This window comes from Mustela nivalis (assembly GCF_964662115.1).
Source record: "Mustela nivalis genome assembly, chromosome: 14".
NCBI lineage: Eukaryota > Metazoa > Chordata > Mammalia > Carnivora > Mustelidae > Mustela > Mustela nivalis.
The window spans coordinates 75932248-75952771 of NC_139033.1; the positions used below are offsets into that span (position 1 = coordinate 75932248).

Here is a 20524-nt window from a genome sequence, read left to right on the forward strand (position 1 = left end):
CTCCCTTCTCTGTTTCACCTTCAACGCTCCCCCAATGCCTACCATGGGACTCTCCGCTTAAACACATGAATTTGCCCTGGCTCCTGATTGGCTGACTCTCTAGTGTGACGTAGAGGACGCTTTCTGCTGGGGATCATCCCTGTCTCCCGGCTGGGTTTCCCCCCCTTGCTGCAAACCCTGGAATGAAAGAAAGGCAGCAGAGCGAGATGAGAATAATCTGTGCCTTCCGGTCTCCTTTGAACAGAGAGGGTCTTAGAAGAGTCACTGTCTCCATTGATAGATAAGATGATTAAAGAGGGTTGGCAATATGAAACTATGTGGAATTGTCCCTTCTGTCTAGCCAGCTTCCTTGTGCCTCTTTGCATCGTGGTCCATGCACCCAATTCTGGTACACCCCTCCACTTGTGCAAGCTCAAGTGGAGGGGTGTACCACCTTTTTAGGAGTATATTTCTTCTAGTACTCAACTCTATGATGAATTATCTGGACAGGTTGAAAATGGTTAATCTTAGCTTAGTTTCAACGTCTTAAAGATTGTTTTCACTGAGCAGTATTTCATTCTACCAAAGTTTTTGAATACTTCTATATCTTAGACACAATAATAACCGGCCAGTTTAGTTGGCACTTGGAAGGGACAGAGACACATTCTAGATCATTCCAGGGAATGGGGATTTTCTTTTTTTTTTTTTTTCTTATTGAGGTATAATTGACATATAACATTATATTAGTTTCAGGTGTCATGGTTCAATATTTGTATATATTGCAAAATGATCACCCCAATAGTAGGTTAACATTCCTTGTTGAACACATGGGTCCAAACATATTTTTTCTGGTAATGAGAACTTCTAAGATCTGCTCTCTTAGAAACTTTCAAATATGCAGTATAGTATTGTTAACTATGGTCATTATGCTGTACATTATATCTCATGACTTATTTATTATAACTGGAAGTTTGTATCTTTGGATTCCCTTACCCCTCCTACCCATCCACCCTAGGGATTGTTGAATGAAGCCATAGGGAACCAGTTAGCAGCCAGATAGCTCTTGCGGGCCATCTTTCAGCACCATTCAGGATGTGTATTGATTCTCTGGGTTTGGTTGAGATTTCTTCTGTGGCTAGTAAATGATTCAAATTTTATAAATATTTCTTGAGTGCTTGAGAGGAAAGCGTATGCTCCAATTTTGGGGTGAAGACTTTAAATCCATTAGATTGAAGACTTCCAAATTTGAACTCACAACAAGCAGTACATTTTATATCATCACTCAAAATATAAACATAAAGGTCTCACGAAATAATGCTTATCTTTGCCATATGGGACGCATTTTGGTATTTTCAGTTCTATTCAGTTCTGTTTTTTAAACTGGGCAGCTATACGTAGAAGAATGAAACTTGACCATTCTGTTACAGTTCTGTTTTTTAAAGGGTAGTTATACATTTGATTTACTGTCCATGTGGACTGTAAACAATTACAGTTTACAGTGATGTGGATGGCAACAATTTGGAAAGTTTTTTTAGATCACTTGTTAATTGTGTTGTTCAAATTTTTTATATCCTTTATAGTTTTGTTTTGTCTGCTAAATAGATCTATTTAGGATAAAGGTATGTTAAAATCACCTGTTATAATTTTGTATTTATATTTCCTTGTAATCTGCCAATTTTGCTTATATATTTTGAATATAAATGCATACAGATTTAGAACTTTTTTTTTTAGAACCATTTTTTGATGATGAATTTTCCCCTTTATCATTTGATAATGACTTCCTTATTCTAATGTATTCTGTTTTCTTTCTTTCTTTCTTTCTTTCTTTCTTTTAAATTTGCCTGGTATAGCTTTTTTGTGTTTCCATTACTTTCCATTTTTCTGAGTCATTATGTTTTAGATGTATTTCTTGTGACGGGTCTATAGTTCTCTCTCTCTTTTTTTTTTTTTTTAAAGATTTAATTTACTTATTTGACAGACAGAGATCACAAATAGGCAGAGAGGCAGGCAGAGAGAGAGGAAGGGAAGCAGGCCCCCTGCCGAGCAGAGAGCCTATGCGGGGCTCGATCCCAGGACCCTGGGCTCATGACTCAAGCCAAAGGCAGAGGCTTTAACCCACTGAGCCACCCAGGTGCCCCTATAGTTCTCTTTTAAAAAATGGAATCTGATACTATCTTTTTTTTTTAACAAAAACTTGTGAATTTAACCCATTTACATTTATTATGATTGTTGATGTGTTTGAATTTATTTCTATCATTGTATTTTATGTTTGTAAATTCCAAGTGTTTTCTTCATTTCTTTTTTCTATTTTTTTATATCGATTTCTCTTTGATTGAATTTTCAATTCTCACGTTCTTTTCTTGATTAGGAACTTGTATTATTGTTCTAAAAATTACTCTTACATATTTAACATGCCTGTTTGACTTAGCATCTAAAACTAATCATTATCCCCGTTCTTCTCCTTAATAATATTAAGCATCTTAGAAAGCTTCAACTCCAGTGAGCTCCTGTGTTTCATACTGTTATTATGTAGTATCATTTTAGTGTTATCTTTTTAAAAGCATCTCCCCCAAAAGTTGGCTAATTTAACAGTTAATGCTTATTTAGATTCATTTACATATTTTCCAGTCTGTTATCATTGCTTTTGAGTGTTACTCCTTCCTTGTGAGTTCAATTTTCTTCTTACTGATCCATTAACATGTCCTTGAGTGTTTTCTTTCAGTAAATGGTATTGTCTAAAAATGCTTTTATGTCATCCTCAGTCTTGAAACATATTTAGTTGGGCATAGGATCCTAACATATTGAAGATAGTATTTTTTATTATCTTCTGGCTGTATTTTGCTGTCAAGAAGTCTGCTGTCAAATAATTCTCATTTTTGTAGATGATCTCTATTTACTTCCTGGTTACTTTTATGCTTTTCTTTTTGTGTTTGGTATTCTGCAGTTTCAACCAGATGTGTCTAGATTTATTTTTATACTTTAGGCAACACTCATTGTCAGTCTGTTTATGTCTTTTGTGAAATCTGGAAAATTCTCACTCTTTGAATAACATTCAGTAGGGAAATTATGTCTTTAAATAGTGTTTCTTCCCCCATTTTCTGTATCACTTCTAGAATTCCTATTAGTTTTATGTAGGAACTTCTGCTGGCCATTCTTCTTCCATCCACCATCTCACCTAACTGTTCTTTTTTTTTTTTAATTATTCTTATCTGTGTTTTATATATATGTACGTATATATATAATTTATTTATTTACTTATTTTAGAGAGAGAGTGTATGCATGTGCATGCATGCTTGTTCACAGGAGAGAGTGGGGAGGGAGGAGTAGAGGGAGAATATCTCAAGCAGACCTCCTGCTGTGCAGAGTCAGAGGTAGGGCTCAGTCCCAGGACATGAGATCATGACCTGAGTTGAAACCAAGAGTTGGATGCTCAACTGACTAAGCCACCCAGGTGCCCCACTGTGCTTTATTTTGAATAATTACTTCATTTCTTGTCCAAGTTATGAATTCTCTTCTTCACAAAAGAATTACTCTTTTCTTCATCCACTAAGTTTTCATTTCAATGAAATGAATTTTGAAATTTGCTTGTTTTGTTTCATAAATTTCTTTTTTCCCTTACCGTATGTTATTTCTTCCTTAAATTTTGAAACATTTTTAAGTCACGGCCTCTTTCAGTTTGTTCCGTTTTCTTGAGTTCTTGTGTGTTACCAGTCCCTCAGTTTTTCCCGATCTGTTGTCTCTCACTGAATGTGGATTTTTTTATGAGCTTTCAGATGAGCTCATTTCTTGTTGAAATTTCCACTTGGTGAGATTTTTGCATTGGTCTTTTCCAAATGCCTGAGTAGCATTATTGGTTCAAATACACTTGTTAATTTTGGGCTCATGGAGTTGTGTCCCAAAGGGGTTGTGTCAGTTGGTTATCAGACTTATATATGGCATACATCTAAATATTTTTATACTTTCAAGGAGATTTTTTTTTTGTCACCTGCCAGTGTCATAGCAGGTTATTACTCTCCCACTTCCCAAGTGATTTTTAGTTTACTTTCAGTGGTGTGCATCCCTTTAGTGGGTTGTCCGGGGCATTTATCAAAGATTCTTCTCACGTCCCTGGCTAGAGTGCCTATTTCTGGGTAAGAGAACTGCCACCATTCCCGCCTGCCCTCTACCTTTTTAATCCCTAATGCATTTCTGATACTAGGGAATTTTCCTTTTGTGACTCTGTCAGTCAGCTGTGTATGAATTTCTGCTTTTTATGTTTTCTTTAGCATTTCTAGGTGTTTGTTGGGGGGAAGGCTCAAGACGGCTCAGTGTGCTGTGTTGCCAAAACAGGATGTGATCCTTTGGGGTTTAGTGGAAGCTTTCTAGTAGCACTCTGGAGTGCCATGAGTAACCCCCATGGTCTTCCTTTTCATGGCTCAGCACTATTGTCCCTGCCTCTCTCTGTTCATTTACTTCTACCCTGCTACTCACCAGTTCCCATTTGCCCCAGGCCTTTTTTTTCTTTTTTTTTTTTAAACTCATGGATTCGTTACATCATGGCTTCTACTTACATTCTCTGTAGGTATTTGCTAGAGACTGAATGTTTATATCCCCAAGCCCCTGCCAATTCATTAGTTAAATCCTAATTTCCAATAGAATAGAATGAGGAGCTGGATCCTTCATGAAGTGGTTGGATTATGAAGGTGGAGCCCTTGTGGATGGGATTAGTGCCCTTTTCAAGGATGCCATAGAGCTCCCTTGCCCCTTCCACCAATTGAGGACACAGAGAGAAGATGGCCGTCTGTGAACCCAGAAGTGGGTTCTCACTAGACACCCAATGTGCCAGCACTGCGATCTTAGCTTTCCCAGCCTTCAGAACTGTGTGAGATAAATGCGTGTCCTTTAAGCCACCCAGTCCACAGTATTTGACAGCAGCCTGAACAGACTAAGACCTAGTCTTTCTGCTTTTTTCTCAACCAGTGGGTGAGGAGTTTTCTCTGTGTGTCATTGCATTTAAACTCTCAGACAGCCCTAAAGTCTGGAAGCATAGGTGTACAAACATAATAAATGGTTTATTGCTATTACTCTATAGTTTAATAAAACATTATCTATGTCTCCAGACTTTATGGTCCTCCCCATAAGAAAAAGATATGCTTGAGTGAGCCAGTGCAAAACATCTTTGGGCCGAGTCCTCATGCCAGGGCATCTCCTTGGACACCGACCAGGTTGTTGGCAGCTGCCGTGGAGTCAGTCGGGGCCTCGCTCCTGGCCCAGTCAATGGTGGACTGCGGGCCGGCAGGGCACGCAGAGTCCAGGCAGGCATTCTTTGTGTTAGCTTGGCAGGCTCTCCAAGATACCTCGGGAGGAATAAGTAACATCTGGTTCCATTTGCTGGTCTCATGAGTTGGGAGCGGGGGAGGGGGGGCAGGGTGATTCTAACTAGAGAACAGGAAGTGGGGAGAAATGCAGTGCCCTGAATGATATCCCAGTTAGCTGGCCTGCTGGGTTAATAATGAGGGTGGGATGAGAATGAAATGGGATGAGAGTGGGAGCAGGAAGAATCAGGGTGTCTGGTTAAGTCTTCTTCCCAAACACTAAAATACAAGTACAGTCTGGGGGGTGTGTATGTGTGTGTGTGTGTGTATGCATACGTATATATCTGTGTATGTATCTGTGTGTGTTCATATACATGCAGTGTCTGCACAGGGGTCTAGAGGGAAATGGCCTTTTGTAGGTTCTCATCAGACCAGTAGGTGGGGATGGAATTAGAGTAGAGCCCTTTCAACCAAGAGAATAAATACTGGGCCAGAAAATCCAGATTTCACAGGCTGGGAAGGGTTAGGAAGAGTCCAGCAACTGTAGGAAGATTTGGCATAAATAATTTTGAATGCTTAAGCTGTAAATGGAACAGTTTGGGTGTCTGGGAAGAAGGGGGGTTTGTGTTCAGTTAAACAATGATAAATAGTACTAATGGCTAATTTCATGCTGTTACTGGAAAGGCACAGGGAGAGCCCATCACAGTCTGTTCTGGTCACTCAGAACAGGTGCCCTTGGAGCGATTTCTTGTCATAGTCAAGACAGAATCATACTGAGGTCTTCTAGAAGGCCAGTAAAAGTCCTGTGACCCACTTGGCAATGGTCTGCATTCTCTCTCCCTTAGGGATTTTCTGGTGCTCTCCCTGGGCAGTCACATTTGCTTCTGTTTTGGAGCTCTGGTTGTGGCTCCAAGAGCAATGGGTGGCTTTCCCAGGTTTGAGTCTTCGAAATGCTTTCATTTCTTGGGTTGTGTTTTTTTGTTAAGTTTTGTTGTCAGAGGACTATTTTACTTCCACGTAGTGTGGGGGTTAGGTTGGAAAAGAAAGAAAATGATGGTGAAGACACAGGCAGGGACTTTGGAAGGAGTAACTGAGTTTGGTGGCTCTCCTGGGATCTGGCATGCGTGGCCAGACCCAGGCCTGGGGACCTCAGGCCAATGGAACATCAGAGCCAGAAGAATCTTGGAGCTGAGTTAGCCGACCTCCCTATCACCTACACGAGGAAGCCGAGGTCTGGGTAGGTTGTGAATGGTGGCTACCCCAGGACTCCTGGCTTCCAGAAACGCTCCTCTACTCCTTCTTTCCTTAGGACTTTATCTCTAGCCCCGCCCTCTCCCTCTCTGTAGGCCCAGGAGGAAGGGGCAGGTTCCTAGGTCAGGACCGGAGGTAAGCACTCATGGGGCCATCTTGACTGTGGTCTTCAGGGCAAGCTGCTGGAGGAGAGAGCAGCTCTAGGCTCCCTGCTTCAGTGTGTTGGTAAGGAAGAGCACCTGTGTCTTTCTTTGACCCATTAATGCTGCCATATAAAATTAATTTCTGCTTTCAGAAGTATTTATTAAGCTGCTGCTTTCATCTCTACAGAGAAAATTACAGGAAGAAGGACAGCAGAATTTACCTTTGAAGGCAGTGAGCACAGGCCTCCCAGCCTGTCTTACCACTCACTCCTATGGGGGCCTCCTATGGCCCTCTCCCTCCCATCTTGTTCCGTGGTGTTGGCCATTCTTTCCCCAGGACTGTTCCAAGATGCCTCTTTTATCTGTTGAAATGCTGCCCATTCTTTAAGATTCTCCCAGAAATGCCACTTCCTCCCCAAAGCCTTCTATAACACTTTTCTGACCTCTGAACAAACATTTCTGTGTGATTAAACTGTTACATGTTGGCTAGAGAATGTTCAAAAAGTAGAGAGAGAAAGTTTCCCTTATGTTAACATCCCAGAGATACAGCTTATTTTTCATAGGAAATTGGAAATACACCCTATATACTTCTTTTTTTTTTTTTTTAAAGATTTTATTTATTCATTTGACAGACAGAGATCACAAGTAGGCAGAGAAGCAGGCAGAGAGAGAGAGAGAGGAGGAAAGGCATTCTGCTGAGCAGAGAGCCCCTTGCGGGGCTCCATTCCAAGATCCTGGGATCATGACCTGAGCCAAAAGCAGAGGCTTTAACCTACTGAGCCACCCAGGCGCCCCTATACTTCTTAGTATAGTGTTTTTAGTATGGTATTATTTATTTGTAATTAAACCTTTTGTTTTGAGATTTTTGTAAACTCCTAGGCAGTTGTAAGAAATAGTTAACAGGAGGTCTCCCGTACCCTTTACCCCGTTTCCCCAGGTGGTAAGCTCTGGGATGGTGCCAGAACTAGGACAGTCACTTTGATTCAGTCAAGCTGTGAGAACAATAATTCCATCACCACAAGAATCCCTCATGGTGACCTTTTATGGCCACACCAGCTTCCCTCCTGTCCCCATTCTATCTCCATCCCCACAACTGCTGTGTTCTCCATTTTGATAATTTGGTCATTCCAAGACTTTATATAAATGGACTCATTTGCTATGTCACCTTTTGGGACCGGCTTTCTTCACTCTGCAGCATTCATCAGAGATGTTCCAAGGCATGCATGAGCCCTAGTGTGTAGTCACTTACCCACTCGCTAGATGTGGGACATCTGTTATGTTTTTCCAGTTTGGGGCTTTTACAGATGGAGTCACTGTGAACATTGGTGTGCAGGTTTTTGTGGGAACGTAAATCTTCATTTCTCTGGGATAAATGCCTGGGATGTCATTTCCTGGGTAGTATCGTAGTTGTTTTTTAGGTTTTTTTTTTGTTTTGTTTTGTGTTGTTTTGTTTTGTTTTGTTTTTTAAGAAAGTGCCAAACGGTTTTCCAGAGTGGCCGCTCCATTTAACACTGCTTCCAGCATCCTCACCAGCATTTGGTGTTGGCGCTGTTTTAGTCATTCTAATAAGGGATACCTCATTGTGGTTTTATTTTATTATCATTATTTTTAAGATTTTATTTTTAAGTTATCTCTGCACCCAACAGGGAGCTCGAACTTACAAACCCGAGATCAAGAGTCACGTGCTTCACTGATAGCCAGCCAGGCACCCCTCATTGTGGCTTTCATTTGCATTTCCCTAATGGCTAATGATGTTGGACATATTTTCCTGTGATGTTTGCCATGTGTGTTTCCTCTTTGGTGAAACGTCTCTTGACCATTTTTGCCCGTTGTCTAACTGGATTGCTTGCTTGTTTTTTGTTTTTGTTTTTGTTTTTTAACTACTGTTGAGTTTTCAGAGTTTGTTCTGTATTCTAGATACTAGTTCTTTGTTGAATATATGGTTTGCAAGTATTTTCTCTCACTCCAAGCCTGTCTTTAGTCCTTTCAGTGGGGTCTCTCTCCCTCCTGGCATTTTTTTTTTTTAAAGATTTTATTTATTTATTTGACAGAGAGAGAGAGATATCACAAGTAGGCAGAGAGAGAGGTGGAAGCAGGCTCCCCGCCGAGCAGAGAACCCAATGCGGAGCTTGATCCCAGGACCCCGAGATCACGACCTGAGCCAAAGGCAGAGGCTTTAACCCACTGAGCCACCCAGGCGCCCCATCTGGCAAATGTTTTTAATTTTGATGAAGTTTAGTTTATAAATGCTTCCTTTTATGGTATGCTCTTTGCCTACCCCTAGATTCTGAATATATTTTCTTCTGTTTTTTAAAATGTTTTATGTTTTACATTTAAATCCATGGTCCATCTTTTTATAATTCTAGTTAATATACAGTACACTATTGGTTTCAGGAGTAGAATTCAATGGTTCCTCAGTTACATACAACCCCAAGTGCTCATCACAAGTGCCCTCCTTGATACCCATCCCCCATTTAACCTATCCCCTACCTACTTCCCTTCCAGCAACCCTAGTTTGTTCTCAGTTGTCCTTATGGTTTGTTTCCCTCTCTCATTTTTCACTTTGCCCCTTCCCATATGTTCACCTGTCTTCTTTGTTAAGTTCCACATATGAGTGAAATTGTATGGTATTTGTCTTTCTCTAACATTTTCGCCTAATATAATACTCTGGTTCCATCCACATTGCTGCAGATGGTAAGATTTCATCCTTTTTGATGGCTGAGTAATATGCCATTGCATGTATACACCACATCTTCTTTATCCATTCATCAGTCAATACACATTTGGGCTCTTTCCGTAGTTTGGCTATTTTTGATAAACATTGGGATGCATGTGTCCCATCAAATCCATATTTTTGTGTCCTTTGGATAAATACCCAGTAATGCGAGTACTGGATCATAGGGTAGCTCTATTTTTAACTTTCTGAGGAACCTCCATACTGTTTTCCAGAGTGGCTGTACCAGTTTGTGTTCCCACCAACAGTATAAGAGGGTTTTCCTTTTTCTGTATTCTTGTCCATGGTCCATTTTGAATTCATTTTTGTGTAAGCCATGAGACTTAGGTCAAGTTCATTTTTTTTTTTTTTAAACCTACGGATGTCTAATTGTTTCAGCACTACTTGTTAAAAAGGCTATCTTTCCTCCATTGAATTACTTTGCACCCTGTCAAACTCAGTTGAACATATCCTGTTCAATCCTGTTCTGTTCCATCGATCTCTGCCAATACAGTCTTGATGACATAGCAGTATAAATCTTGAAACTGCTGTGTCTGCTCCAGCCATTAGTTTGAGTCTCCTTGGACCCCTCACTGGCCTTTCAGAACACTCCTGTCTCTGCCTTGTAGGACGCAGGTGTATTCTGCACATCCCTGCCCTTATCAAGCATTCAGTAAATACGTGTTGAATGGGTGAAAGTTTCATTCTCTTTATTTCTCCTTGAGAAAGAGCTGTAACATATTTACAGACCTCCTGGTGAGGAATTTCCGATCCTGTAAATGTTTACCCCAGGACAGTTCGTACAAACCAGTAATTCCACTCTAGATCAAGTATTTTGACAATGACTGTTTGTGGGTTATGAAGTCACCCTGTTTGGTTAGCGATAAGGAAAGCTGCTTTCTGTCTGCTTGCTTCCTATTCACACAGGCTCTGGGTGCCCATCACTGGGATCGGGCCACACTCAGTTGTCCCTGGTGAGCTGGGTGGGCTCCTGTATAGCTATTTCCTGCAGCGGGTCACCTGCAGGCACTGTGGGGGCTCAGCTGACCTTTTGGGCAGAGGGTGACCCCCCCAGAGTGGCCACATCAGAAGCAACCAGGCTGTGCGAGCAGCCTTTGCTTTGCAAGCCCCAGAGATTTTAGACCCATCTATTTCTCCTCTTCCTCAACACCACTTTTATAATGTGGAGGGATCTTTTATATGTGGGGTGCATTGCAGAAACATGTTACCTACTGCTGTGTAAGCAATTAGACCCGGAACTTGTGTATTACAGTGAGATAGACTGTGTTCTCCACTGCCTGTCTTTAAAAATGATCAAAGTAGAGACAGAACATGTATTGATGCTCTAGACTTCACTGGAATGTTAACTGCATTGAGTTTGCGCTATGGGACTGAATAAAAATACGTCTCCTTTCAAAGTTTGCAATCGATACTCGAGTCTGTCAAATTTCCATGCTGTAAGTCATGTTATTGATGTGATATACTTTAGGTAACTTGTCTTCAGACGCAGAGTCAAGAGTCAAGAGTCAGAGAGATAGAAATGCTTAGAAAACACCACATGGTATTATCTGTTTCCCGAGTATACTTTCTGGGTATTTCTCTGACTCAAGTGCGAGTCATCGTACGCTGAGTGGTATGATTATGAGCCAAATAAGCAGTTTTCATTTTTCCCCCTAGTCATCAGAAATTACTCAGCATTGCAAAGGCTCCAGGTGGGACTGGCGTCCAGTTGCTCAAGCACACGGAATGTCTTGCCGTTGAGCAGTTACTCTGGCAGTATTTGCATTTCTGACCTAAGGATGAGCCTCAGACAAAAGAGAGACCCTAAGTTCCCCGGGGGCACTTTCCCTCACGGTTTATTTGTACAGGTTGGTTAATCCTTTTACTGAAAGAACGGTTTGTGTGGGATGGCTGGGCTCTCGTGTGTTCCCCGACATCACAGGTGCTCTTTCTCATGACCCACGGTCATTTTCCTGGAATGAGGGAAATGTGGAAAGTGTAGGGCGTGTTCTTCATGGGGTGGGTATTTGAACTGGGCTGCTGTTCGATTTTGGATGCTGATGGGAGCTGGTGGCCCAGACAAAGCAATGTCTATTTATCAAGGCGGCATTTGTGTTTATGACTTCATTTTGAAGAGTCGGGGAAGACCCTCAGCAGTTGTCCTCCTGTCATATGTGGCTTTGTCTCTCTGGTCAGAGGTCTGGCAAGAGGGCAGTGTGGGGAAACCAGTGGGGGGGAGGGGTCAGGGCACCAGGCATGTCCCTGCAGTCAGTTCGAAGACCACATGGAGAGTCGGGATATGAAGAGGCTTTCAAATGCTTCATGGTCTGTGTTTGTTTATGGGTATTAATGACTTTTCCCATGAACGAGTAAAACAGTCATTTCTGAGAGCTTTTCATTTATTGTATTTGTAAATCATAGGAAAAGCATGATTTAAAGATGATGTCATTTTAGTCAAGAGTTTCCTTGGTTTGGGTCTAATACATGTATTTAGAACACTTTTACAGGCGCCTGGGTGGCTTGGTTGGTTAAGTGGCTGTCTTCAGCTCTGGTCATGATCCCAGGGTTCTGGAATCGAGCCCCGCATCGGGCTCCCTGCTCAGTGGGGAGCCTGCTTTTCCCTCTCCCTCTGCCTGCCTCTCTGCCTACTTGTGCTCTCTCTCTCTCTGTCAAATAAATAAATAAAATCTTAAAAAAAAAAACACTTTTAATGATCAAGAGCTTTAAAGGCTCCTGCTAGAGGAGATTTGCAGGAAGTTTCTCTCATGTGAACTGGAGGCAATTTTCCCACTGGTGAGCTGAGTCCATGTTAGGGGCTGGACCATGTGACTCTTTTGCTTTTCAAGTTTGAAGTAACTCTGGGAGTTTCTTGTTTGTTTCCCAAGAGTTTGGGTTTGGGTTTGGATTTATTTTTAACCAAGGTTACTCATAGGGTCACCAGATGTCATATAACCATCATGAAAACATCACACATTGAAATCACTTGGGCGGAGCACCTAGTGCCTGTCTTTGGCTCAGGTCATGATCCCAAGGTGCTGGGATCAAGTCCTCTCCTTCCTGCTCCTGTTTTCTCTCACTATCTGTATCTCTCTTTTTCCAATAAATAAACAAACATCTTTAAAAAAAAGAAATCACTTGGGCTTCTTAAGCCTCGGTAGTATGGACACTTGGGACTGGATGATTCTTTGTTGGGGGGTGCTGTCCTGTGCATTACAGAGTGATGAACAGCACTCCTGGTTCTGCTCTATGAGATGTAAGTAACAGCCCCCCTCCCCCTCTGTGACCGTGTCAATGGGCATTGCCAAATGTCCTTGGAGGAGGACCAACCCCTCCACTAGTGGAGCACCAGAGACGAAGCTGGGCACTCCCTCCAACTCCCCCGCTGGAACTTCAGAGGAAGAGTCCTGATTGACCCGGCAAGCACGTGGTAATGTGGGTACCTTTGGCCCTGACCGTGGTGTCAGTTTTTTTTCCCCCTAAAGGATTTGTTTGACCCGATCGGGAGGGAAATGTGCAAGGTTTGCCCAGCACCTTAGGCGAGCTCTCTTAGCTCTCTTCTTTCTGTATCTGGCTTCCAGTCCTAGAAGTCCAGAGCTTGGCTCCCAACTCTCTTTTGCTGAGGGTGGGGCCGGCCTATGTTTTCCTAATCCTGTGAAGAGGTGGGTTCGGAGGTGAGCACAGCGTGTTTGCCTTCGCTGTCAAATGCTTGCAAGACACCTTAAGAGGTGCCCTTTGAAAGGATCATGTAGACATTTGCGTCTTTTTTTTTTTTTTTTTTTTTGCAGGAGGATTAGAGCAAAGCTGCACTCAGAGCAGGTTGTAACAAGGTGTCTTTCGCTCCACTGCTTTTTATTGGGTAGTGAAAGGGACCTGAGCCGGGCCTGTGAACCTTTTAGCCTTCTGGTGCCCCACCCTGGCCGCATTACAGAATCCCTGGGCGGGGCGGGGGGGGGGGGGGCTTTTGGGAGTCCTGATGCCCAAGCCACACCCAGGCCAGTTACATCACCACCTGGGGGCCGGGGGAGGACCTAGGCATCATGGTTTTTTTTTTTTTTTTTTTAAATTTCCCCAGGCAATCTTTATTTATTCATTTTTTTTAAAGATTTTATTTATTTATTTGACAGAGATCACAGTAGACAGAGAGGCAGGCAGAGAGAGAGAGAGGGGGAAGCAGGCTCCCTGCCGAGCAGAGAGCCCGATGCGGGACTCGATCCCAGGACCCCGGGATCATGACCTGAGCCGAAGGCAGTGGCTTAATCCACTGAGCCACCCAGGCGCCCCCCCCAGGCAATCTTTAGATCAGCAGTGGTCCCTGCCAGGACAGTAGGAAGATGAGGCCTTGGAGTGACCTCTCCATCAAAGCCGAGGCCCCAGACCACCAAGCCACACCATATAATTGCTCCAGTGAGGTCGCCAACTCATAGTCTCGAGCCGGGCGTTTATGACCGCAGAAGTTGTCAAGGGCAGTGACTGCGCGGCTCCCTGGCCATTAATTACAGTTTTCCTAAAGCAAGTCAGAGGCCAGATCCTGGCAGATGCATGACAGTGGCCTTTGCCTGGCCGTGGTTTGATTGAACCCACCCCTCATCCCATTCATACTCTGTCTTGCCACCCCCCAGTTGAGCTTGTTTTCCTCTCCTGTCCTTGTCCCCTGTCACTCACCGAGAGAGCACCCCTTTCTGGTGGTCTGGGATGGTGCTGATCACTGATTTGGCAAGTGGCTCTTTGCCTCCAGGGCAGAGGTGGGACACGAACTCTCATTAGAATGCAGTGGCATTCCCATGTCCATCTGTCCCTTTCTCCTGTCCACCTCCAGCAGCCTCTGAACTGCTGTGGGCAGTGGGGAGAAGGCCCAGCATGAGCCTTGGAAAACATGCACCTTGAGTGCTGGGGTTTTGGTGTATTTACCTGCCCTGGGGGCATTAAAACACCCTGGCAGGAGAAAGATGGAAGAGTGAAGGGTGGTTTGCTTGCAGGGGGATCTCACCTGCTGAGAGTTCCTCTAGAGGGAGTGGACAGGGGAGCAGCCATGGGCAGCGGGGAGAAGCAGGTAAGAGGCCCTCTCCCAGAGACGACTGACCATTTCCTGGGTGCCAGACACAGCACTCAGTTCTTTAAAAGCCTCACCTAGTTCCATCCCTAAGCAACCGAGTGGGCCGGGTGGGGCAGACCCATTTTCAGTGATGTTAAGAAACTTGCCCTAGGTCACACAGCTTGTAAGCAAACAGGACCTCACACCAGTGGGTAACGTTGACTTGATAAGGGACAGAGCCAATGCTTTTATTATATTTTTGGATCAAACGACCTTTCCCTTTCTGGAAGAAAAGGGGGGTGTATGTGTGAAACTTATAAACGTGCCCACTGTTACACATTAAGGCATCTCTGTGTAGAAGAAACAGGATAAAGGAGGGAATCCACCACATTTTTAAAAATCCTGGGTCACAGAGTCTGTCTGGCTGCGGTCATTTCCATTGACAGGCCATGTTTCACTGATGGTCGTTGATGAAAATGTGTAACATTAAGAACAGATAACATCAACTGCCCATGAATGAAATCATGACATGCCGTAGATCATACCATGTGACAGCTCAGAGATGTTAAAATGCGAAAGTGTGTATCTTAAAATCAATGGAATATGACATATATATACTTTTTTAATTCCCTTGGATAAGCCCTATTGTGTCTCATGCCCAAATTACTTCCCACTTGAGTTAGATACCTAAGGAAACATGAAGGTATTTTAAAACATTCCTGTAAGATTTGGGAAAGCTATCTTTTAGCTCCTTTTTAGATAAATAGTCCTATATTTGTGAGTACTGCCTGTATAGTAACCCTGCATGTTCCTTTTACGAGGTGGGAAAGTCTGGAGGCCAGACGTTCACACAAAGCTTCCTCCTTTCATCTTAAGAACAACAAACAGATGAAACTAAACTTAGTAGAGGGGTTGACATTCATTACAAAGAGTTTTGTTTATTTCTTGCACTAGGCTCTGTTTTGACATTTAGTAGTAAAGAATTTAAATAGAGACAGGGAAGTTTCAAGCTAATGAGTTTTAAGGATGTTTCAAGAAGGCAATAAGAAGTGGCCTTTGGTGATGTCACCTCTGCCTGTTTAAAGGCTGGGCTGGCTGAGATGGCTTCCGGAGTGTGGACAAAGAAAGGTGCCTGGCGGCAAGAGGCAGATGCCAGTGGGCTGGGCTGGCTGTGGGGAGTGGGGCTGTTCTCGGAACTGTCTTCACAAGCTCATTGACAGCCCTCGAAGTGAGCAGAAACCACGGAAGATACCAAGCAGGTCTTGTCTAACTTGTCTAATTTCAGGGCAACTGGGCAAGGGGGTGTCTCCCTTCATTTGAATCCCCCTGTTTTCCTCTCGGCTCTGAGGAGTTTGGTTGGATTTGAGTCCCTTGACACATAGAGGAGGAAAACAGCCCTTGATGCCTTCAGAACTTCTAGAGAATTGGAAACACTCAGGGCTCCATGACCACCTGCAGGAAGAATCTGCCGCTAAATCAGGGACAACCTCCATCCGACCAGTGTGGCTTTTGGGGGCTATTTATTTATTTATTTACTTGACATTTTATGTATTTATTTGACAGAGAGAGACACAACGAGAGAGGGAACACAGGCAGGGGGATGGGAGAGGGAGAAGCAGGCTCTCTGCTGATCAGGGAGCCTGATACGGGGCTCGATCCCAGGACTTCAGGATCATGACCTAAGCCAAGGGCAGGTGCTTAACGACTGAGCCACCAGGATTCTGTTTTGGAGCCTTTAAGTAAAATAAAGGAAATGACTTCGTTTGGGGGAAGTGTTAGCTGCTATATTATTAGGCACATAGAAATCTGTGATTTTTAGAACTTGGTACATTGTTCTTTTCCTATTGTTCATATATTTTTCATCCCTGTTAATGCTTTTGCCTTTTTCCAGTTTGTCTGATATTACTGGTGCTACGTCAGCTTTCTTTTAGGTAGTTTTTGCTGGTGTAATTTTTCTACTTGTTTTTAGCTTTTCCATGCCCGGTTTTCCACAGCGCTGTCTGTGTTTGAGTGTTTGTGTATATGTATGGGTGTGCGTGTGTGAGATACTCTGAGCTTGTCCGAAGAGGGAGCGTGTATTCCATTTAGAGCCTTGTGATTGCATTTGTAACCAGACTTATTTCTACTGCCCTGTTCTACATTTCCTGCTACCGTGGTTTTTCTCTTTTCTTCCCCACCTTCCTGCGTTCTGTCAAAAACACTGGACTTGTTTCTCGTTCCCTCTGTGGGTTTAGAAGTCCCGTCTTCTTTTCTCTGTTCTTTTACTGATCGCCTTCGCAAATTTGAATAAACTCTCTTAAAGTGTGTTTACCGTCCTCTTGAATGAGACAAGCTCCTTCTGACTTGCAGACGGACATTTAAGGCCGTTCTCCTCATCCTCCCACGCCCAATCTTAAACATCCATTTGTTTCTCTTTTCGTTGTAAGTCCTGGTGTGGATTTCCCATTTAGACCTACACCAACCAACCCGAGTTTCTACTTTTCTTTCTGGATTCTGTTTCCCTCTTGCTGGAAGGCCTCTTTTAGTGTTATTTCAACAAGCTTAAGTAGGAGATCATTTCTAAGAGAGGTCTTTTTTGTATCTAGAACACAGCATTATTTTGCCCCGGACTCTGAAATGATACTTTAATTTGGTAGAGAATTTTAGGTTAACAGTTACTTTGTCTCAGTATTCCCAAAGGTCTGATTCCATTATTTTCCAAATCTATTTCTGGCATTGATTTTTTTTGTGTGTGTGTGTCTATTAATAGCTCCTTAGCTTATTGTCATTCTTTGTTGGTAGCCTGACTTTTCCCTCTGGTTCTTCTTCAGATTTTCTTGTTCCTGTTGTAGTTTTACTATGATGAGCCTTGTTGTGACTTCCTCTTGGCATGTTCATGCACCTTCCTCATTTCTTGTGTTTGGCATCACTTTGAATCTAATGGCCCATCGTGCCTGGTTCAGGGTCTGGTTGCCTGATGTCCAGGTCCAGCTGCCTAGCAGTGTCTGTTGGGCCCATATGATGGTACAGAGACCGATAGCAAAAGATTTCAGTCAGAGCTTCTAGAAGTTAAAATCTGTATGCCCTAAATACAGGGTGTCATGTCAATCTGAATAGAGGGCATCTGGTCTAAAAAACATTATTTTCACTTTCTTATTTTTCCTGTTTCAATAGTATTCAAGGAGGAATAGTTTAGTCCAATGATGTCATGGCTAATGGCATTTCCCTCCAAAAACATCTTTCCTGGTCTCTCATTTCCATACTCATTTCCATCTCTTGGGCAGTCACCTGACTGAGAAGCTTAGGAGCCCATTTTCTGCCTTTGTGCCAAGCTTACTAGTGTAGCTCTTAAAAGATAATTTTAGGGGCATCTGGGTGGCTTAGTTGGTTAAGCATCTGACTCTTGACTTAGGCTCAGGTCATGATCTCAGGGTCGTGAGATTGAGTTCCCATCGAGACTCTGAGCTATGTGTAGAGACTGCTTAAGATTCTTTCTTTCGGGGTGCATGGGTGGTTCAGTGGGTTAAAGCCTCTGCCTTTGGCTCAGGTCATGGCAGGTGGTAATGGCTCAGGTCATCGAAGCCCATGCCAGGCTCTCTGCTCAGCGGGAGCCTGCTTCCCGCCCCTCTCTCTCTCTGCCTGCCTCTCTGCCTACTTGTGATCTCTCTGTCAAATAAATAAAATCTTAAAAAAAAAAAAAGATTATTTCTTTCTCCCCTGGCCCTCCCCCCCACATTCACACGATCTCTCTCTCTCTCAAAAAAAAAAAATAATAATAATAATAATTTTTATGCGCTATCTGCTGTAAAACAGTATTGTCATTCTAGATCACAGATGTATTTTTTATCCCTAGTTTACATATAGTAGGGAATTCAAAGAATGGACAACTAAGGTGATTTTTGTCTTCTCTTGGAAAATTATTTTTTATAGTCTTTTTCTACTCTCAGTGTGAACCCCTTTGGGCTTATAGCATGATTTTTGAGATGGTGGTCTTTAATATTCTGCGAAATATTGGCCAATAACACAAGTAATTAGAAAACTATCTTAAGGGAGATTGTGAAGGTCTAGTTGACCTCATGTGATTTGCAGAGAACAAAGACATGACATTTATTTTGCTTTCAGATTAGAAAGCGGAGTTGTTTCTTTTGATACTGTCTTCCTATCCTTCCACGTAATATATGCGGTTTTGTCCAAGAACTGCCTTTTAAAGTCTGATTAGACTGACCTTGTCTGGGCATGAGGTAGAATACGATGCTTTGGCAGAGGAAGAGGGTGCTTACAGAGTCCTTTTTGACCGACTTCTACCCTGAATGATTCTGTAGCAGCTATTATACCTCAGTAACCAGGCTCAACAGAATGAGAAACCACACACAGAACCTTGAGTAACAGATACTGCGTTAAGGTTAGAGTCTGCTTAGCTATAGAAGACATCCTTGAAGTCTGGAAATGGTGCGTTTTGGTGTATGTCATAAGTTCATCTGAAAAACGTACTCTGAAATGTGAGCGCTAAAGTGTTGGGACAATAAGGGGCAAACAGGGGCTGTTCCACCGGAAGCATGTCCCCCAGCAGTACTGGGGTGTACGCATGTGCGTGCGCACAGTGGGTGAGAGGCGGTGACAGAAAGGTATTCTGCTAGATGCATGAATGACTTTCCCTTAGAAATCCCTATGTGTATCAGTAGTGTTTATAAGACATCTTATCCTAGATGGGATGCTTTCTCCAAAGGATACATATTCCAGAGACCAACATCAGCATCTCTGTCTTGTATTCAGAGACGTCTGAGTAATTCAGGAACTGACAAGGTCAAGGAGACCATCATCAGCTTGGTGAAACACCACCACCTGACGCCAGGTCCCTGGTCACAGGGAGTTCTATGTGCATGGTTAAGGGCCATACAAAGGGTTTCTGTAAATATCTGTGATTGTAAAGAGCTGAAAGTAACGTTTCCTTTCTTAGGGCTATGACAAATGTTCTCTCCTTGGAAAACATGTTAATGTTTCCCAGAGCCCATTCTGTTGAGTGAGTTCGCAGGCAAAACTGTCCTAATAGTTGGTGAGTAAAGAAACAGTTGTATGTTGCTCTGTTTACTCACTTAACTTTATCTAGGTTGTTCTTCCACTAACCAAAATCCAGTCTGTAGTGTTCTCTTGTGCCTATGCATTCAGGGAAACAGGAACCTGCTCAGGCATGAGAAATCCTTGAGAAATAAGGTAATGACCATCTCAGGGTAGTGCTTCATTCATGCTTTGGTTTTACTTGTGCTTTATAGCTCCTACAGCAAGCTGGTTGTGGTTTACTTGTATTTTATAGCTCCTACAGCAAGCTGGTTGATGTTTTAGCACCCATTGGACAGATGCCCTGAAGCCCATGGAAATCCAAGAACTAACGTTAGATTGTTGATTCAGAAAGCCATGTGCGGCTGGGCTGTGCACTTCCTCAAGGCGGGATTGTTGTCTTCATTGTTGTATCCTGTGGGCCAGGGTGGTGTCTGGAGTGTAGTTGCTCTTATAGTCAGTGAGTGGAGTTGAAGACTGAGCACTAAGATGGATCTTTTGCCTCTAAGTTCTTTTCCCCACAGGTGCCGTCTTCTCTTCACAAAGCACCCTGGGCTCTCTCCTTTTCAGTGCCAGGGCCCAGAACGCTTAAGTGACATGTTTACAGTTTTTCTTGAGTCCCAGTTGACTGCTCTGGTCCGTGCCTAAAGCTACTTGGTTCTGTGAACCTTTGGAAGTGGGATGAGTGCATGGTTTGAGGACTGTAGGATTTTTGCCTTGAAACTTCTGTCAGGTCCGCAATAATTACACGGGTGGCGGTAGCAAATGGCGTAACTAAATAAAAGATTATGGGATGGGAAACATAAACGGAATAAAGTTACAGAGGAAACCATGAGAGATGAGGGGAGTCTGCTCAGTGCACGCACAGACCAGGAGGGACATGAGGGGAAATCAGAAAACAGCAGTGATTTGCCTTTTGCCAAGGGCTACAGGCTCACATATCTGTTAATGGATGCGGTAAATTTCAATGCGCTTGCTGGACGGAGTTTATTCCTCAGTGCACTTGGTGGCCATCCAGGAGCTCATCAAATCAAGTTAATGGAGAGTTAAATGGCCCTTGGAACAAGCTGGTTGGAGG

General features: G+C 43.1%; 1 protein-coding gene across 8 annotated transcripts in view; it reads left to right on the forward strand.

Moving 5' to 3' along the window:
• Window positions 1-20524, forward strand: part of MTCL1 (microtubule crosslinking factor 1) — a 122749-nt gene that overhangs the window by 17213 nt on the left and 85012 nt on the right. The gene's annotated exons all lie outside the window — the stretch shown is intronic.